Source organism: Oreochromis niloticus, linkage group LG10 (assembly GCF_001858045.2).
Source record: "Oreochromis niloticus isolate F11D_XX linkage group LG10, O_niloticus_UMD_NMBU, whole genome shotgun sequence".
Classification (NCBI taxonomy): domain Eukaryota; kingdom Metazoa; phylum Chordata; class Actinopteri; order Cichliformes; family Cichlidae; genus Oreochromis; species Oreochromis niloticus.
In genome coordinates this window covers 6,708,298-6,725,532 of record NC_031975.2, presented here as the reverse complement: position 1 = coordinate 6,725,532, position 17,235 = coordinate 6,708,298, and the positions used below count along the sequence as shown (strand labels likewise).

General features: G+C 41.8%; 1 protein-coding gene across 3 annotated transcripts in view; it reads left to right on the top strand.

Annotated features, from left to right (window-relative positions):
* The window catches only part of LOC100699515 (E3 ubiquitin-protein ligase RNF43), a 109,518-nt gene that overhangs the window by 49,991 nt on the left and 42,292 nt on the right, over window positions 1-17,235 (top strand). The gene's annotated exons all lie outside the window — the stretch shown is intronic.

Sequence of the window (17,235 nt, the reverse complement as noted above, 5' to 3'; positions counted from 1 at the left end):
CTAAAGTGAAATGTCACACATGAGAGCAGCATGTAACGCCTGTACTGTTGAGATCACGCTGACTCTTTGTTGATCAAGTAGTGCTGAATGTTTTTTTTGTAGCAAGCCACTTCTGGCGGTTGTAGTTTTTAATATTCAGCATAATAACAAACTGCTGTATTTAGTTAGAGCAGCTGGGGATTAAGTACCATACCTTCAGGCAAAGTAATGAACCTATGCGGGAGGTCTGGAGGGTTAGGCTGATTTCCTGCTCTTTAGAAGAAAACCCCTACTATTTTTAATTACTTACATTTAAACCAGAAAGAAGGAAAAAAGAAAAAAAAAGAGTTTAGTTTAATAATAGGACTGAATGGTTTTTTTCCAGATTGAGGATTATAGGTCACTTCACAGTAAACAAATGGTTCCTAGAGTAGTAGTTTAGTTGATTATGAAATGGGGGCATTAGCAGGAGGACAGCAAGACTAATGATATTTCATTGTTTTCTTAACCAGAGTGACGTGTTTAGCTGGCACCTTGGCTAAAAGTGTGTCTAAAGTGTGTTTGTGTGCCAAGAATCACAGAGTGAGAGGAGATAACCACTTAAGTTCGTGGCCATACTGCCTCAGCTCAAGCCGTATAGCAGTCTGCCTGTGAGGATGACTCACAATGGGCTCGTGGTGATAATAAACTGGCAGGGAGTCAGCATGACTAAACATCTGCTTGAATCATACACGTCTGTTGCTATTGATTCAACAGTTCATTCAAGGCTCCAGCATTGGTGTGAATACTGAAATCAAATGAAGGGACACACCTAGAGCTTACCTAATGCTTTATGAGTGTTAGACAGAGTTAATGCCTCTGCAATTACCAAGCTTGCAGAATCCTGTGACTCAAGTAGGCAGGTGAAATCAATTAAGTTAAACAGAAGCAGATCAGGAAACAAACTCTTGATTAGTGTGCTCACATAGTGAGCGTGAGATTTTGAGTGTATCCTGTACTACTGGAAACAATATATCCAACAGTGTGCAGTGATTATAGCCATCATGGCAGCCCACTGAATGTCTCTTTAAACATATTTTATTCAGTAATTCAGTAAATTAAAAAAAAACTCACAGTGTTACACTGACCATTATTATTTCTGACCATTTGCTTCTCTCTTTCAATATCAAAATGACATTTTCTATAACCAAAAATCCTTGCTCCATCTCTTTCCAGAATATTAAGAAAATTAACCCTGATACCCTTTCTACTGCCTTCTCTGGTTGTTTGCATTTTAATAACCTGCTCACCCTAGAGGATTTGATCTCCTATTATATCCACAGTCTCAATAATATTTTAAACTCTGTTGCTCCAATAAAAACCAGATCTGTATCATTTTCCCACTCAGCACCCTGGTTTACATCTGAACTCAGGCGTCTGAAAGCAAAAGGTCGACAGCTTGAACATCTCTATAAGAAAACTGGTCTCTCTGTCCACAAGGAAATGTTTAATAATCATGTTTTGCATTATAAGGAATGTATCAGTCAAACTAAATCTGCATACTACTCTACCATTATTTGTTCGAATGAAGATTCCCCTAAGATACTGTTTTCACTGTTTAACTCTTCTTTTCGAGCACCAGATCCTCTCCCTGCTCACCTTTACTCATCTTCCTTTTGCGACTCTCTAATGTTATTTTTCTCTGAGAAAATCCACAAAATACACCAAATCCTGGCCTCTGAAGTTGCCTGTAGTTCTCCCTCTGTAATTCCTCTCCCATCACACTGTTTTTCTGCTTTCCAACTTCCTTCTGTCACTGATATTTCAGATCTCATCTGTAAGTCAAAATCTTCTTCCTGTCAGCTATACCCCATTCCTACAGTTTTGGTCAAAGCCTGTCTACCCTCTCTGCTTCCATTCATATCTGCTATCATTTACTCCTCACTTACCATTGGAACTGTTCCTGCTCCCTTGAAAGTTGCGGTAATCACCCCAATACTGCAAAAAAACAGGCTTATATCCCAATAATTTTGATAATTTCCATACTATTTCCAATTTACCATTTCTATCAAAAATTCTTGAAAAGATAGTCGCCACACAACTCCACTCATACTTAACTAATAATAATCTGTATGAACAGTTCCAGTCTGGTTTTCACCCCTTCCATAGCACTGAAACTGCGCTAATAAAAATAGCCAGTGATCTTCTCATGCCTGCTGACTCTGGTTTACTCTCCATTCTTATTCTTCTCGATCTGACTGCCACTTTTGATACTATTTCTCACTCAATTCTCCTCAGTAGGCTAGCCTCCATCGGTTTCTCCCATATTCCACTAGCCTGGTTTAAATCATACTTGTCTGATCACACTCAGTTTATCCTTCACTTCTCAGCCCCTTCCTCTGGTCGCAGGCGTGCCCCAGGGATCTGTCCTGGGGCCCCTTCTTTTCATTATCTACCTTCTTCTGCTTGGACACTTTTTTCGTAAATACAATATTCAGTTTCACTGTTATGCCGATGACACCCAGCTTTATTTGTCCATTAAACCTGATTCTGCTCTCCCCCCGTCCTCCCTCACCCTCTGTTTAGCCGAACTAAATTCATGGTTCTCTTCCTTCTTTTCTCAAACTCAATAGTAACAAATCTGAGCTTCTCCTCAGAACTCACACATCAATAACATCTCTCGGTCTGCATATTTCCAACTCCGTAACATTAATCACCTCTGTCCTTTTCTCTCCCCACATGCCACTGCCATTCTTGTTCATAGCCTGGTCACTTCCCGGCTCGATTACTGCAACTCTCTTCTTTTTGGTCTTAGTCAAAAATCTATCCAAGAGCTTCAACGTGTTTAGAACTCTGCTGCTCGTATTATCACCAGGACCCCTTCTCTGCACCACATCACCCCTGCTCTGCAGCAGCTTCATTGGCTTCCGGTTAAATACCGCATCAATTTCAAGATACTTTTGTATACATTCAAGGCTATCCATCATCTCTCGCCTTTATACCTCTCTGACCTGATTCAGATCACCATTCCTTCTCGGTGTCTCAGATCCTCCTCCTCTCTTTCTCTTTCCGTCCCTTCCCCCTGGCTAGCCATCATGGGGCGCAGGGCTTTCTGTTGCTCTGCCCCCCGTCTTTGGAACTCCCTTCCTCTTGAGATAAGAAACATCACTTCCCTCCCTCTTTTTAAGTCCAGACTCAAAACTCACCTGTTCACAATAGCCTTGTGTACAGTGTCCTTGAGTGTTTTTATAGGCACTTTCTTAAATAAAATGTATTATTATTATTAATTATTATTATTATCATTATTATTATTATTATTATTATTATTATTATTATTATTATTATTCTTGATGTATTTGCATATTGAGCAGTTATAGTTAATTGCCTATTTCACACTAGCCCTGCAGTATGCACTTGACCCCTCACTCCCCAACCAGTCACAGCAGATTGCTACCCCTCCCTAAGCCTGCTTCTGCTGGAGGTTTCTTCCTGTTGAAAAGAAATTTTTCCTTTCCACTGTTGCCAAGTGCTTGCTCAAATGGGGTTGTCTTAATTTTGGGACTTTCTCTGTATTATAGTAGGGTCTTTACTTTACAATATAAAGCACCTTAAGACAACTGTTAATGTTAAAGTCTAAACGGTTAAAATTCCAAAATATTGAATGGCAGTTACACACTGGACTATAAAACTAAAAATTAAATATTTTATTTATATACAGTAAACAACATGACACTGTCACCTTCTACTACCTTTAGGGTCCACCAGGGGGTTGTGGGTTACACTTCTCCAAACTGTGTCTTTCTGTAGCTTCTCTAATATGATGCTTTACAGCCTTTCCGTGCTGCAAACCCAGCATGCTTTGTGCTGTGCACTAGCAGTTTCCTGCTGCTGCCCTTCTTAGATAGACCATTTTATTTTATAGTTTGAGCTCAATATTATTGCAAACCGCACAATTAAAAACATATTGCAATGATTAAAGATTTGAAAAAAAAAAAAAGTGTTTTCCTCGCCTTTATTGTTACCCCTATGGGCAAAGACAGCTGTTTGACATCAGTATAACACCCACAAGAGGTTATTTTGAGCTGTTTAATGAAACCATTTAATGCTAATGCACCGCTCTGTTATTTTGTCATTATCCTGCAATGATAAGCAGGTGTGAGCGGGAATGGAAGGGATGTGACAGGCAGGAGGCAGTGAGTGGTCTGAAAGGTCAGGGTCGCTGTTGGTTTGGCTGTGATGTGGTTTGCCAGGAGAGAGCTGTATCGTTGATGTAGTTTGGCGGAGTGGCAGCTGGTTCTTGCCACACAGCACCGATTCCTGTAAAAAGCCGCCTCTTATTTACAGCCCACCCACACGGCAGCAGAGTTTAGAAGGGCCCATTCCAAGGAAAATACTGTGCTTTCCCCACCAGCCTTTATCATTTTCATCCCAGGAGTTTAATTGTATGCGGTTATTTGCTGTGGTTTACACTTAAGTTCCATTGCTTTTTGTTTCTCTCTCGTCCATCTCCTTTCCGCCGGGTGCAGGTGTGTGCTCATTCAACTGTGGAGATGTTGGCTTGTCTACAAAGGCACTGACATAAAAATGGATCAGGAAATTCTGGTTTCACTTTATACCGTGTCCCTCCCCTCACATAGCAATAAATGCCACAAACCGAGCTCCTGACCCTCCCACGGCTCCAGGAAAAAAAACAAAAACCGATTCCCACATTGTTGTTGTTGTTGCCTGCCAGCCGCTCACTAGAGCAGTGCATTCCAGCAGTCATTGTATTTGTTTGCTTCTCATTTCAATCGTCTGTGGAGAGTTTAAATGTCTGTCTGATCACAGGTGAGCTTTTAGCAGTAGTACATGCAAATCCCTACTTTAGAACTGGAGAATGTGCAGTGCATTACGCGTCAGGCAAGGTTTCCATTCTAATAGGAATTCAACCATAAAGATGACATGTGACAATAACTCTAGCAGGCATCCAAGTTTGAAAGAGTTAGCATGAAAGAAAAGTCAATGGTGGAGTCAGTAAAGATAAATTAACGACAGCAGCAAATACAAAGCTGACACTTTCAGCATTTTAATAGATGCTGTATTAGCAGAATTAGTGTGTATAAACGATAATCCGCGCAGACAGGATTTATCTAAGCCTGTAGTAACTACATGAAAATTCATTTTAGTTAGCTGAAATAAAAGAAAAACAAGACTTTTCAAAAAGACAGAAAAAAATGAAGAGATATTATGTCTTACAATCATCTTCTTTACCTGCTCGCTTTAGGGGTCCTAGCATCCTCTTTTGTCACACGAACCCTCTGCATTAGGGCTGGGTATCGTCACTGATTTCTAGAATCGATTCAATTCCGATTCACAAGGTCCCGAATCGATTCAATCCACGATTCAATTTAATTCGATTCGATTCAGTTCGATTTGAATCTGGGAACTTTATATTATATTATAATATAATTATTATATTATAATTCACATCAGTACATTTACATATTGTTGTATCAATAAAAAGGAAGCTGACACACGCAAGACTTTATCAAAGGTGTGAGCGTCACAGCAGATGCCTTTGTGTCAAAGTAGCTGAAGATAAAACACAGAAAAACATGAAGGTGATTTTCCTGGCCTGGGATTTTATAAAAAATATTCTGCAGTACATCAAAAACGAAAGAAAACCATTAATCAACATATGAACATTACCTCTGACGTTACAGCGGTTTTATTAGAGACACGGCTAAGCGTTTTGCATTTTGCATAATTTTAAAAAGTTCAAATTGGTTCAGTATTGAACAGCAGAAAAAAGGTTTTTTTTCGGAAGAATGTAAAAGGAAAGAAAAAACAGCGGCCGACAGCACTGTAAACAACGGTAGACTTGTGCGTAACAAGCAAGCGAATAATGCAGAAAACAGATTTTTAGACGGGAAACTGTTCTTGAAGGAGAGAGAGAGAGAGCTGTGCATCGTGGTGGAAGCAAAACAGTAAAAGTCAGAGTGAATTCATGACGATGTTTATGTGAAGCGTTGTTTGGATCTTCTTTTGCTGCTGGTTCGGTCAATATTGTTTGGAGAGAGATAAAACTAACAGCTTTAGAATCAGTGCAAAAAGGGCGTGAACACAAAGCGCGGACCCGGCGACAGATCAGAATCAGCGAGCTGTCGGCTTTCAGCCCCGAAATTTTGTGAGATTTCACCAGAGATTCTGGCATTTCGGGCAAAATAAATTTATAAATTTCAGGATTTTAATGAATCGATTTTACGTTATCCAAGCCAGAATCGATTTTAATCGATAAATCAATTATAAAAACCCACCCCTACTCTGCATGTCTTCCTTCACTACATCCTTGAACCTCCTCTGTGGTCTTCCTCTTTTCCTTCTACCTTGCAGCATCCATCCAGTATTTCCTCTGTCCTTCCTCTGCACATGTCCGAACCATCCCAGCCTTGCCTGTCTAACTTTGTCTCTTAACCGCATTACCTGAGATATATGTCTGATGTACTCATTTCTAATCCTCTACGTTCTGATCACTCCCAATGAAAATCTCACCATCTGTAGCTCGGCCTCCTGTCTTGTTGAAAGTGCCACTGCCTGCAAACCACACATCGTAGCAGGTCTTGTAAACCCTTCCTTTCACTCTTTCTGCTTTGTGTCTGTCACAAATCACCCCTGACACTTGTCTCCACTAACTCCACCCTGCCTGCACTCTGTTCTTCACCTGTCTTGTGCACTTGCCCGTTACTTTGCTTGACCCCAGGTATTTCAAATTGTTTGAGGGGTGGCTGTGGCTCATGAAGTAGAGAAGAACATTTACTCCTTGAAGTGTTGCTGGTTTCTAGCTGCTCCAGTAAAAAAGCTAAATTATCGTTGAGGAAGATAGTGTACCCCAAGGTGCTCCTGATGCATTCACTAGCATGTGAATGTTAGATAGAAAGCACTTAGATGCAGAAAAAAAAACGTTCTTGAGTGAGACGAGTTGTCTAACTCGAGTAGAAAAGTGCTATATAGGAATCACCTCTACTCCTTGCATCTGACTTTTCTCCATCTCATTAATTCACATGCATTCTGTCTAGCTTCTGCTGACTTTCATTCCTCTCCTTTCCAGTGCATACCTTCACCTCTACAGGCTCTCTCCACCTGCTACCTACTATCACTACAGATCATGATCTTGACTCCTGCCTGATCTCTTAAAATGTCCATGACCTCTGCAAACAAGAAGGGGATCAGAGCTGATCCCTGATCTAATCCCCACCCCTTAGAAAACTACCTGAAATTAAATTAAATAAGAGATGTCCAAAGTTTCAGGTGGCATCTTTGCATCTCTGTTTCTCCAGAGACTAGGATGTCTGTGTGAGATAAAAACTTGTTTGTATTTCCTGTAAGACAAAAATAAAACATATGACAGCTCTGGTAATTTGGTAATATTGTGTGTGTGTGAAGTGACATTAACTCTAAACCATGACTAAAACCAAACTAAGCCTTTGGACCACATGGCATGGACCACAGAGGATGTCTTACAGTGGAAGCATCCGTGAATCCAGACCTTGCCTGTGTCTTGTACATCTCCGTTTTACTTCTAGTTTTAAATACACTACAACTACAAAGTGCAAAATTGTACGTACCAAAGGATCTGCAGCATCCCTTTAGTTTTTTTTATTTCTTGATGAACCTGCATCAAGAACTGTAGAGCCGACTGTAGACTGTCACTGTAAGCCAGCAGTTTGGCTCCGACCACAAAACACTCAATTTAAAACATTAAGAAGACAGTAGTACTGTGGACCCTCCAGTTGAGTCCAGTACAGACAAGTCTGCATTCATGTCACATGAGGTCACTCTTTTTTGTGTCTTTGCACACAAACCATCACAGAGACTCACAGAGACCTCACACCTTCAGGGCCAGGGGAAGGAGACCCCACAGAGGAAGTGTAAAGGTCTGATGTGGGCCTGCTGAGTGACTCTGGAAAGATATCAGATCAGGTTGCCGGGGGCAGCTAGCTCTGTATTAGAAAGATGAGTTGATCCGTCTCAGTAAATGGGCCTTGCATCCGTCAGTTTGTGTCGCAGACCCCCGGAGATGCCTGTAGGTGCTAACCGCAGAATGCCACAGTGGAAACTTGAATTCCTTTGTGTCTCAGAGGTATGCCATTCATGACTTTTTGACTTGAAAATAGATACTGGTTCCAGTTACACGTGACACCAGAAATTGCTTTTCTGGGCTCATGTCCTTTATATTGAACCGGGTTGTTGGCACAGCAAAATAATACACACTGAAACAAAGATTAATGATGTCTAACTTAACAATTTTTTATACTTCTGAAAAATCTGAACTCCTTCTCAAGCTTTGGCTTTGATACCAATTGACTGAAATACCACTTTTTTTAGCAAATGATCTGCTGATTATTTGTAATTCATTAGCTACAGTAAAAAATAATATCTAAAAACATTGCAGGGACAGAGAGGGGAATGTCTCATTGGGGCCCAAAAGTGAGACTCAGGGTGAAGAAAGTGACCCCATAAATATTCCAGCAGGAAATGACTTAAGGAGCTTCCTGGAACTGACCCCAGATGGGTTAACTCATTTCCCAGAGGCTAAGAAAGCAGCAAAGTTAGGGACATACATTCTCTCTACAGAGAGGACGCTGAGGATTCCAAATCTCTGTTTACAAGGAATCCTGGCCAGTGATAGTAAGAACGTAAGCTTAAATACAGTTTCTGTTTTTCTGTGATTGAATTAAAAGGACTTCTCCGTTGGTGCCAGGGATCTGCAGAAGTACAGCAATGTTTTGCCTGCGGGCCCGCAGACCTTCCAGGTCAGGAGGAGGCAGAGAGTGTAAGGCATGGAGAGGGAGATGAACTGCCTCTGGGGTTTTATGCACCTTACCCTCCTGACCAAAGTCTCTCTCACTCTGTGCAAGTAGCGGAGCGGTGCCCGGTTGTGGCACCGGCTGGCCCCTAAATCACAGGCAGTAAATCAGCTTTCTTCAAAAGATAAGCAGGTACCAGAATACACCAGCAGACCTGCCACACCATGCAGCAGAAGTACTAATTTAAAAGCTTTCCTATGATATGACAGCGCAGCTGTGATGACAGGCCGTTCTCTCCTTACCTTCCATCCCACAGAGTTCGGAGACAGCAAAGGAGCGCTAAAAAGCCTTTAAAGTACTGCACGCTAATTTCGCTGCAGCGGTGGACAGAGCGTTTTTGACTGAGGCTCAACACACTCGACATGCACTTCTGTAATTATCCACCAAATATATTTTAATGAGGAATGATGTCTACATAAATGTCATTTGTGCAAAGCCACCAGAGAAGTTCATTCATCGGACTTGGGGCTGAGCAGCAGCCACCACTTAACTGCACTTTGTTAGTGTCTGTGTGTACTGTACACATACTGTTACCACGTAGGACTAGTGAGTTATGTGTATATACACTACAGAAGACTTTTATGAGTGTATATATGGATGTGTTGAGTGCGTGGTGCTGTTGGAACAAGCAGATGTTAGGCAACGATTCGGGCGTCTGCTCCCATTATTTAAGACTTCTGTCACTGTAGATAAGCACTGTTTGTCATGTATTTGCAGAATTTTGCCTGACTCTTGAAAGATCTTGAATTTTGCATTGGTTCATTCAAGGTTCTTTGCGACTGTGTAGCCAAGCACACGTTCACTTTGGTACGAGATGTTCCTCTGATTGAGCACAGGCTTTTTTAGAGTGGGTTTTTAAAGAAAGGATTTGGCAGGATGTCAGATTGTGGTTAAATGTGGCATATTAGTCAGGTTAGCCAAGCCTGTTTAGCCTGGATCCGCTTTATGGCAAATGCAAATGAGAAGCCAGAGGGGAGCATAAATTACAGAGAATGGAGTAAAAGCGTAACTTCTAGGTACAGTTCCAAGCCAAAAAGAACTAAATCAAAACACTACTGATGCCAGCACAGGGAGTCATAGAAGTGTTTTAGACAACTTCAAAGGGGAAAAAATGCCATTAGGACAAAGTAAGGGGTAAGAATAAGGGAGTTGCTACAGTGGCCAAAGCTGAAGGTCGCTCAAACTAGTAGGAAAAGACATGGTGGAAAAAGTTAAAAAGCACATTTGTTCCATCCTCATCACCACTATTGAGGCTACTGACCTCCAACTAGTTCAGCGAAAGCTATAATTCACATTCTTCACTCACCTCCTATCACTCTTTGTGTGTTTATACCGCTCTGCATTTAATCATTAGTAATCCATGTTATTATAAGCCGTGTCTGTCTTTTGTTTTGTGTCTCTCGCCTCACCCTCATCTGGCCCTCCCTGAGTCTGCCAGAGGTTTCTTCCTATTAAAAGGGAATTTTTCCTTCCCACTGTCGCCAAGTGCTTGCTCATAGGGGGCCGTCTGATTGTTGGGGTTTTCTCTGTATTATTGTATTATTGTTACCTTACAATATAAAACCCCTTGAGGCGACTGTTGTTTGGATTTGCGCTACATAAATAAAACTGAATTGAATTGAATGAAATCTTTGTGTACTGGGAAGCTTTCACTGTGAATGTGTAGTTTAAGTCCATAATAGTGAAACATTTTTGTTGTTGTTTTTCCTTTAGCTTATTTAAAGTCTGCCTATTTCCACAATTCCAACTGGTTTTATTCATTCCTGCCAGAGTGGTCTCACATGATTTACACTTGGTGTAGCCCCTCAGTTTATCCACTGTTTTTTTAACTGCCTTTGCATAACTTTAAGCCAGCTGTCTTCTGATTGGCTGTCCTTACGATTTGAAAAGCAGGTTTGTTGGGCTTCTGTTTATCCTCACAGCTACATTAGGGATATCCCCTAATTACTTCAAACTAAACCAAGAGTAGAAAATTTGTGTGAAGCAGAGTGCTTAGAGAAATCTGAAACGTGAGCTTTTGGATCACAGGGATTGCTCGCACATACTCTGCAACTTTGATTATGTTTAATATGAAAATCCGACATTGTTACACTGTAGATATTTAAAAATACAAAACAAATAATGTAATAGGATCACTTTAAAATTTCAATATACAAATAGGATCTTGAGCTTGTATAAAAGATCAACTAGCTAACTTATTCAAAATAATCACCTGTAACAAAATTCCACACATACATGCATACATGCCTTGACTTTAAAGACAAAAACTATTGTCCAAGAGAGACTACATTTTGCAGACATAAGAACAAGAATCATGATTTGTTGTCCATTTTATGCAGGAAATCATCCCATAAAAAACACTTTTATATATTGAACCCTCAGGTTTTGAATACCATCACACTCCTTTGTACAGAGTGAATTTGTAGAGCACTTGCATAGGCTCTGCCTCTCTGAGAGAGAAAGAGTGAGTGGCGTTCCAAAGGGCACCGGTGTTTACCTGCCCACTTGAGTGGATTCCTCAGCTGGCTGGCTCAGACGCTGAGATGTAGGCTGCGGTGCCTTCGTGTCTGCTGTCTACACTGGAAACATTCTTAGCCTGATATCACTGCCACACGCTCAACAAAGATGTTGAAAGGCCATATTGAAGCGGGAGTGCAGGGAGGGAGGGTTGGAGGAAATAGATGGTTCGTAAAATTCACTGCAGTCAGCGGTCCCGGAACCCTCTTGAAGTGTCCTGCTTGCAGAGCCAGAGCAGGTGTGTGCTTCTGTATATGTTTGTGCGGACGTGCTGTGTGTGGCCGCGCAGGCATGTGTGTGGGTGCGTATGTGCGCCCATGTGCTGAAGTGAGTGCATCTGTGTTTGAGTAATAAATAGAGTGTGTGTTCCGGCCTGGACATCTTAAATGCACGCATGCTGTACATGCTGTGTTTGGAGGTCCTGTTGGTGCCTCGGCCCCAAGCAATGCGCAACCTGCCACTCGCTAGTTAACATTGTGCTCTCCTGGTTAATCACACAGTAATAGGTGTTGGATATATATTTGTGTGTTTGTGTGTGTATGTGTGTGTGTGTGTGATAGGGAGATGGAGCAACTTCAAAGCAGCGGGGCAGCATTCTCTCAGCCCAGCCTGTTTAAACTGCTCAGTGGAGTCTGCATTCCTCTGTCTCATTTTTCCATGGCATTCCACGGAGAGCTCAGCACTCCTGGCCATGTGCCATGCAGATTTACCCCACCCCTCCTCCCCTTGCCCCTACACATACAGTATAGAACGTGTATACTTCTCCACACACAACTGTACACTTGATTTGACCATTAAAACAAGACAGGACCCAGCTGTAGCGGAAGCACCCAGAAGCAGCAGCAGCAGGGGCAAGTTTTTGGGAAAAGGGGGGGGGCAACAAAAAAGAAAACAAATAATGAAGGTCTGACACGAACCGCAGGAGGGCAGGAGATTGTCCTCACTTGTTCCCGCTCCCCCGACGGACTCAGGTGGAGGTGCAGCTCGAGCCTCCCCGATGTTCGACCGAAACATCTGCACTGGTTTGTCTTGAAAAGCTCTCAGCGCATTCCCTGACCATAAATCAAGTGGCTTCAACGCCTGCCTTGCAGCCAAAAGTGAAATATAGCAGTAAAAAAGAAAACAATTATGCTGCCAATTACAAGGTGTGTTGCAACCAGTCTGCAGGCCACATCAGAGAGCTTCTGTGCTGATGTTTTTGTGACTATTTACTGGTAAGGTTGCTAAGGATGAAGCCATGTTGCCCGCGCAATATGTTTACATAAACATTTGCGATGAGTAAAAATAACACAAAAACTCCCTCTGGTTAGTGTTTACCCACTCTTAAAGCCTTTATGACGGCATTTCTCCGACACTGGCCACAGGTGGTTATGGGATCCCCTGTGGGGTGGGCTGAAGGGTTGGTGGCAGACATTGACGTCTGTAGAAAAATATGTCACTGTTTTTCTTTTTTCCTTTCCACTAGATCAAATTAGAGATCTTCCATGACAGTGTACTAGGTAATAACAGCTGCACAGCAAAAATATCCATCCGAAAAAGTGCTTTGATCTAGTTTGGAACCTCCAGCTATTTAAAAAATTTGCGGGAGACCATGGGGAGACCACTCGAAGAAGTTGTTTTCTAGTTGAGTAATCTGCCTGCCTTGCTTTTGTTTTATGGCAGATATCTTCTTTCCAGGAAAACAAGATTTAAGGCTGAACAAGCAGCTACGTGAGGCTCTGTGGTGTGCAACAAGTGAAGATACACAGGAGCACATGCTAAAAGAATTATCTGTAGAGTCAGTGGGTTAAGTCATTTTTTGGTTTTCATTTTGTTCACCGCAGCTGGGAGGATGGGGATGGCTATTTCCGGAAAAGGATTTACGGTACAAAGCGAAACCTGGTGCTTAAACATGTCTCTGCAACCGTTCTAGTTAATTCCTCCTCTTTGCGTTGGTTGAACATGCCTGCTGTCAAGTCACAAGCTAAATAAAAATCATCATCACACAGACAGTATATATATTATATGTGCTCAGTAAGAAATTCATTTTAAAAGCAGTAATCTGCATTTTATGTTGCTGGCAAAAACTAGTGCTTTATCATAGATTTTTTAATATTAATGTATTGCTGTGGTGTTCACACATGCACTAGAGTTAAAACAGGATAGATACCCCCTTGCAACTTGGAAAACACAGTCGTCGCCCAATGATTGCATTGAACTTTTTCAGCTGTCTGACACCAATTGCAAGTAGTTGTGGCAACCAACTGGTCACCTAGAGATTGACTGTACAACACTCTCAACCTCTGTGTGACCAGTTTTGTTTGCCATGTGGTCACACAGCGGGAGGTAAGCTGTGTCTGAACAATTGTGGCTCAGACTGACTGCAATCACTCTCAGACAGATTGGGAAATGTTTACAACTAACCTCCATCTAATTTATAAAAGCAGGCAGACTGACAACATGTTGCCATTAATCTGAGTCATTCTGTGTTGATAAGGGCAACTCATCTGTGACATGTTTCTTTGCATTAGGTGACTCGACTCAACTGTTTGCCAATTGGTTATATTCTGGTTAGATTCCAGTATAAAAGCAAACTTCTCTGCATTCTGCAGTTAAAACATCATGCTGCAGAAACTGCTTTGAAATATTTGCAATTTCTTTTTCAAATCTATGAGGTTCTGGCTGGACTCTGAATGTAAGTAGTTAGTAAATTTCTCATCAGGAAAGTCTTTACTGAAGTCGTTACAGGAGCGAGAGCAGGGCTTTTCCCACAGACTTCTTTTTGAAACTAGTGGTATTGCTGACCATTGGAAAGGTGGCATTACCTTTCCAGTCCATGAGCTGCATTTTAAATGGCTTGAAAGCTAGAGCAACACGAGAGAAGAAAGATATCTCCCTCTCACCTGCTATAATAAAGTTTGACCCCTCTTTAAGAACAGCATATTGCTACAAAAGACACATGTTGGTAGGTGGATTCATGTATGCGGGGGGGTGAGCATGGGATTGTGTTCCAAATAAAAGAGGCGTTAACCACCTCCCCCTCAGCCTACTGTATTTTATTTTATGTGCAAGTGTGTAAAAAGGGCACCTGTCTCTCGTTAAAGAGAACTATAGTTAAACTCTGCGATGGTGCGCCTGACTGTCTGTCTGTCGGGAGGGCTTCAGCTTCATGCATCGGTTCTATTTTGAAACCGCATCCTCTGTCAGCCTGTTTTAACTGATCTTCAGTCAGACCCTTATCTTTCCTTAAGGCCCTGCAATGAGCCAGAGCTTCTTGCCTAGTTCAGGTGAAATGCTTAAATTAGCTTTTTAAACAAATTTCACTAAACAAAGAAATAAATGCTATACATTCAGTGTTACTATTGCCACATAAATAAAAAAAATAAGTGAAGTGAATAAAAATGGGTTTCAGTAGGGCAAATAACAAAAGCCTGCATTCTGCAGGTGTTTTTGCTGCAGTACAATCTTAAAGTATGTTTAAAAAGAATAAAGAAAATAAAATGAATACATAGAAAACACAATACTATTCCCTTAAAAGTAAATACTGCCCAGAGAGTGAGCTGCCTTGGTGGAGATTTTCTTGTAATACTGTACAGATGTCAGGTGACAAGATGATTTCTAGACTTTCTCTACACAGCCATCCTCCAGTCAATTCGATATTACTTTAAGACCATGGATGCTTTTTACTTGCAAACTCCTGAAACAAGTAGCGTTTCTCTGGCAAAAGATAAATTATTAATAAGGGCTGAAATAACACTTTTTGCACAGTTTGCATGTTTTTAGTTCCATTGAGTGTTCAGATTCTAATGCTAAGAAGCAGGCATAGGCATATTGCTAATATTACACACTAAGGTGATACATCTAATATAAAACTTATTTCAGCTATAGCTATGCAAAATATGTCTTTTTCTTCACTTCCATCCTGTTACGTCTCCACCATATTCTCTTTTTGTGAGCCTCCTTTATGTGTATCTTTCGCCTATATATTACTCACTGACACTATCCAATATGATCAATAATCAATAAAGATTTCTTTCTGTAACAAACCACATGTTGTTGCCTTTTGGGTAGTGTTAACCTTATTTGGACAGGACTTATGGTGTGGATCCTTTGCCTCACATTCCTTTTTGCCTGATTCCTCTCTTTCTGCCATGTGGAGCCTCCCATCCTCACTCCCCCCAACTAATTGATTTCCAGATAGCTGACCTTAATCTCCCAAATGTGAGTGACTGACACTTGGAGGCGTGTGGGTTTTCTCTCTGACTGGTGTAGGTAACCTGAGAGAGCTTGAGAGTTGTCCTGAAGGCTGGGGATGTGCTGGAGGCTGTGTAGATGTGGCCGCTGTGTCTACAGGGAAGAAGGATCGCTGCAACACTAACAAACTGCTGGGTTGCCTAGCCTCTGATTTGTTATGACAGGGAAGTGCTGTGTTTATGTTTAACTCAGAGCTTTGAAATGTAAAGCGCAGCTTTGGCCTCAGGCTGATGGAGTGACCTGAGTTGTTGTTGGTGTGTAACCAACAGTGCGTGTGTCAGTGCGATGACACACTGTGTGTGTCCGTGCATATGCTAGCTAACACAAACTGTGTGTGTTTGTGTTAGTTAGACCACAGAACCTTTTTATTTGGTGTGGACCACACTCCCTCTTTAACCTGCTTTGGTAGCAGGGCAGACCCAGTGTGTCTGATACACTTTGCCAGTTGAGTTGAGTTGCCTCAGTGCATCAGCAACCCATTTATCTGTGATTTACTGGGGGGGGGGCGTGCTTAGGTTTTACCTGGTCAGAAGCAATGAAGGGCAACTCTGTCTACTTAACATTAGGCTTAAAGCTTTCCTCTTGGATTTACTTAGGGCTGGATCAGGTAAACCCGAACTTAGTTATGCTACAGTTATGTGGCTTCTGGGAGCTTCCCATGATGCACTGAGTGTCCTCTCATCCCTAACCGGTTGCAGCAGATGGGTGCCCCTCCCCGAGCATGGTTCTGTCTGAAGTTTCTTCCTGTTAAAAGGGAGTTTTTTTCCTTCCCACTGTTGCCAAGTTGCTCATAGAGGAGCATCTGATTATTGGGGCTTTACCTTAAAATGTAAAGCACCTTGAGGTGACTGCTCTTGTGTTTGCTACATAAATGAAAATGAATTGCACTGACGATATCTATGGTGTGTTCTTATAGCTTTCTATCCAAAGCCTGTTAGACTATTGGTAATATGAGGGGTGCTTTCACACTATGCACTGTATTTGAGTACATTTGAGCCTTGCACAGTCCTGCACATATGGTAAGTGTGAATTCTATGTACCTTACCCAGGAAGTATACATTATTTAGAATTCTCCACACTGCCAGGTTTTTTAGAAATCTACATCCACAGCATACCACTCACCACTCATGTGTCCACTTTATCTGCACACGCAAACCAAAAACAGCAGCTGTATGTGGGGTTAGATTAGCATTATGTAAATGTGGATAGGGCGGAGCTCTGGCATAGAGGATTTTCAACAAGGTTTGATGAAAAAAAATGTGCTGCCTTTGTGCACAGGTAAGGCTGTACCCAGCCCAGGTCCTTGGTGTGCAAAGTTCATCCCGGTTGAACTTTTGTGCTCCCTGTTATCTAATAGAAACAAGGAAAGCAGGAAAGTGTGAAGTGCCCCACATGAACACTCTGATCTGTGGAAATATGATTTATAACAGTTACTCCCTCAGCTGACATTTTACCAGGCCAAACCGTAAGCTCACTCATCAGTGTCCTTTTCATTAAGACCATTTCTTCTTCCCTCTTCAGGTTCTTTCTTCTCTGTCTAATCCCTTTTATAGAACAGAAAGAGACAGCCTGACGCGCCTGGAGATTTTTGGGGGGGGGGGGGGGGGGGGGGTATTCGTACTTAAAGAAAGGGCACGGGCAAATTTGGGGCTGGTGGTAATTATTTGGGCCTCATTATGGG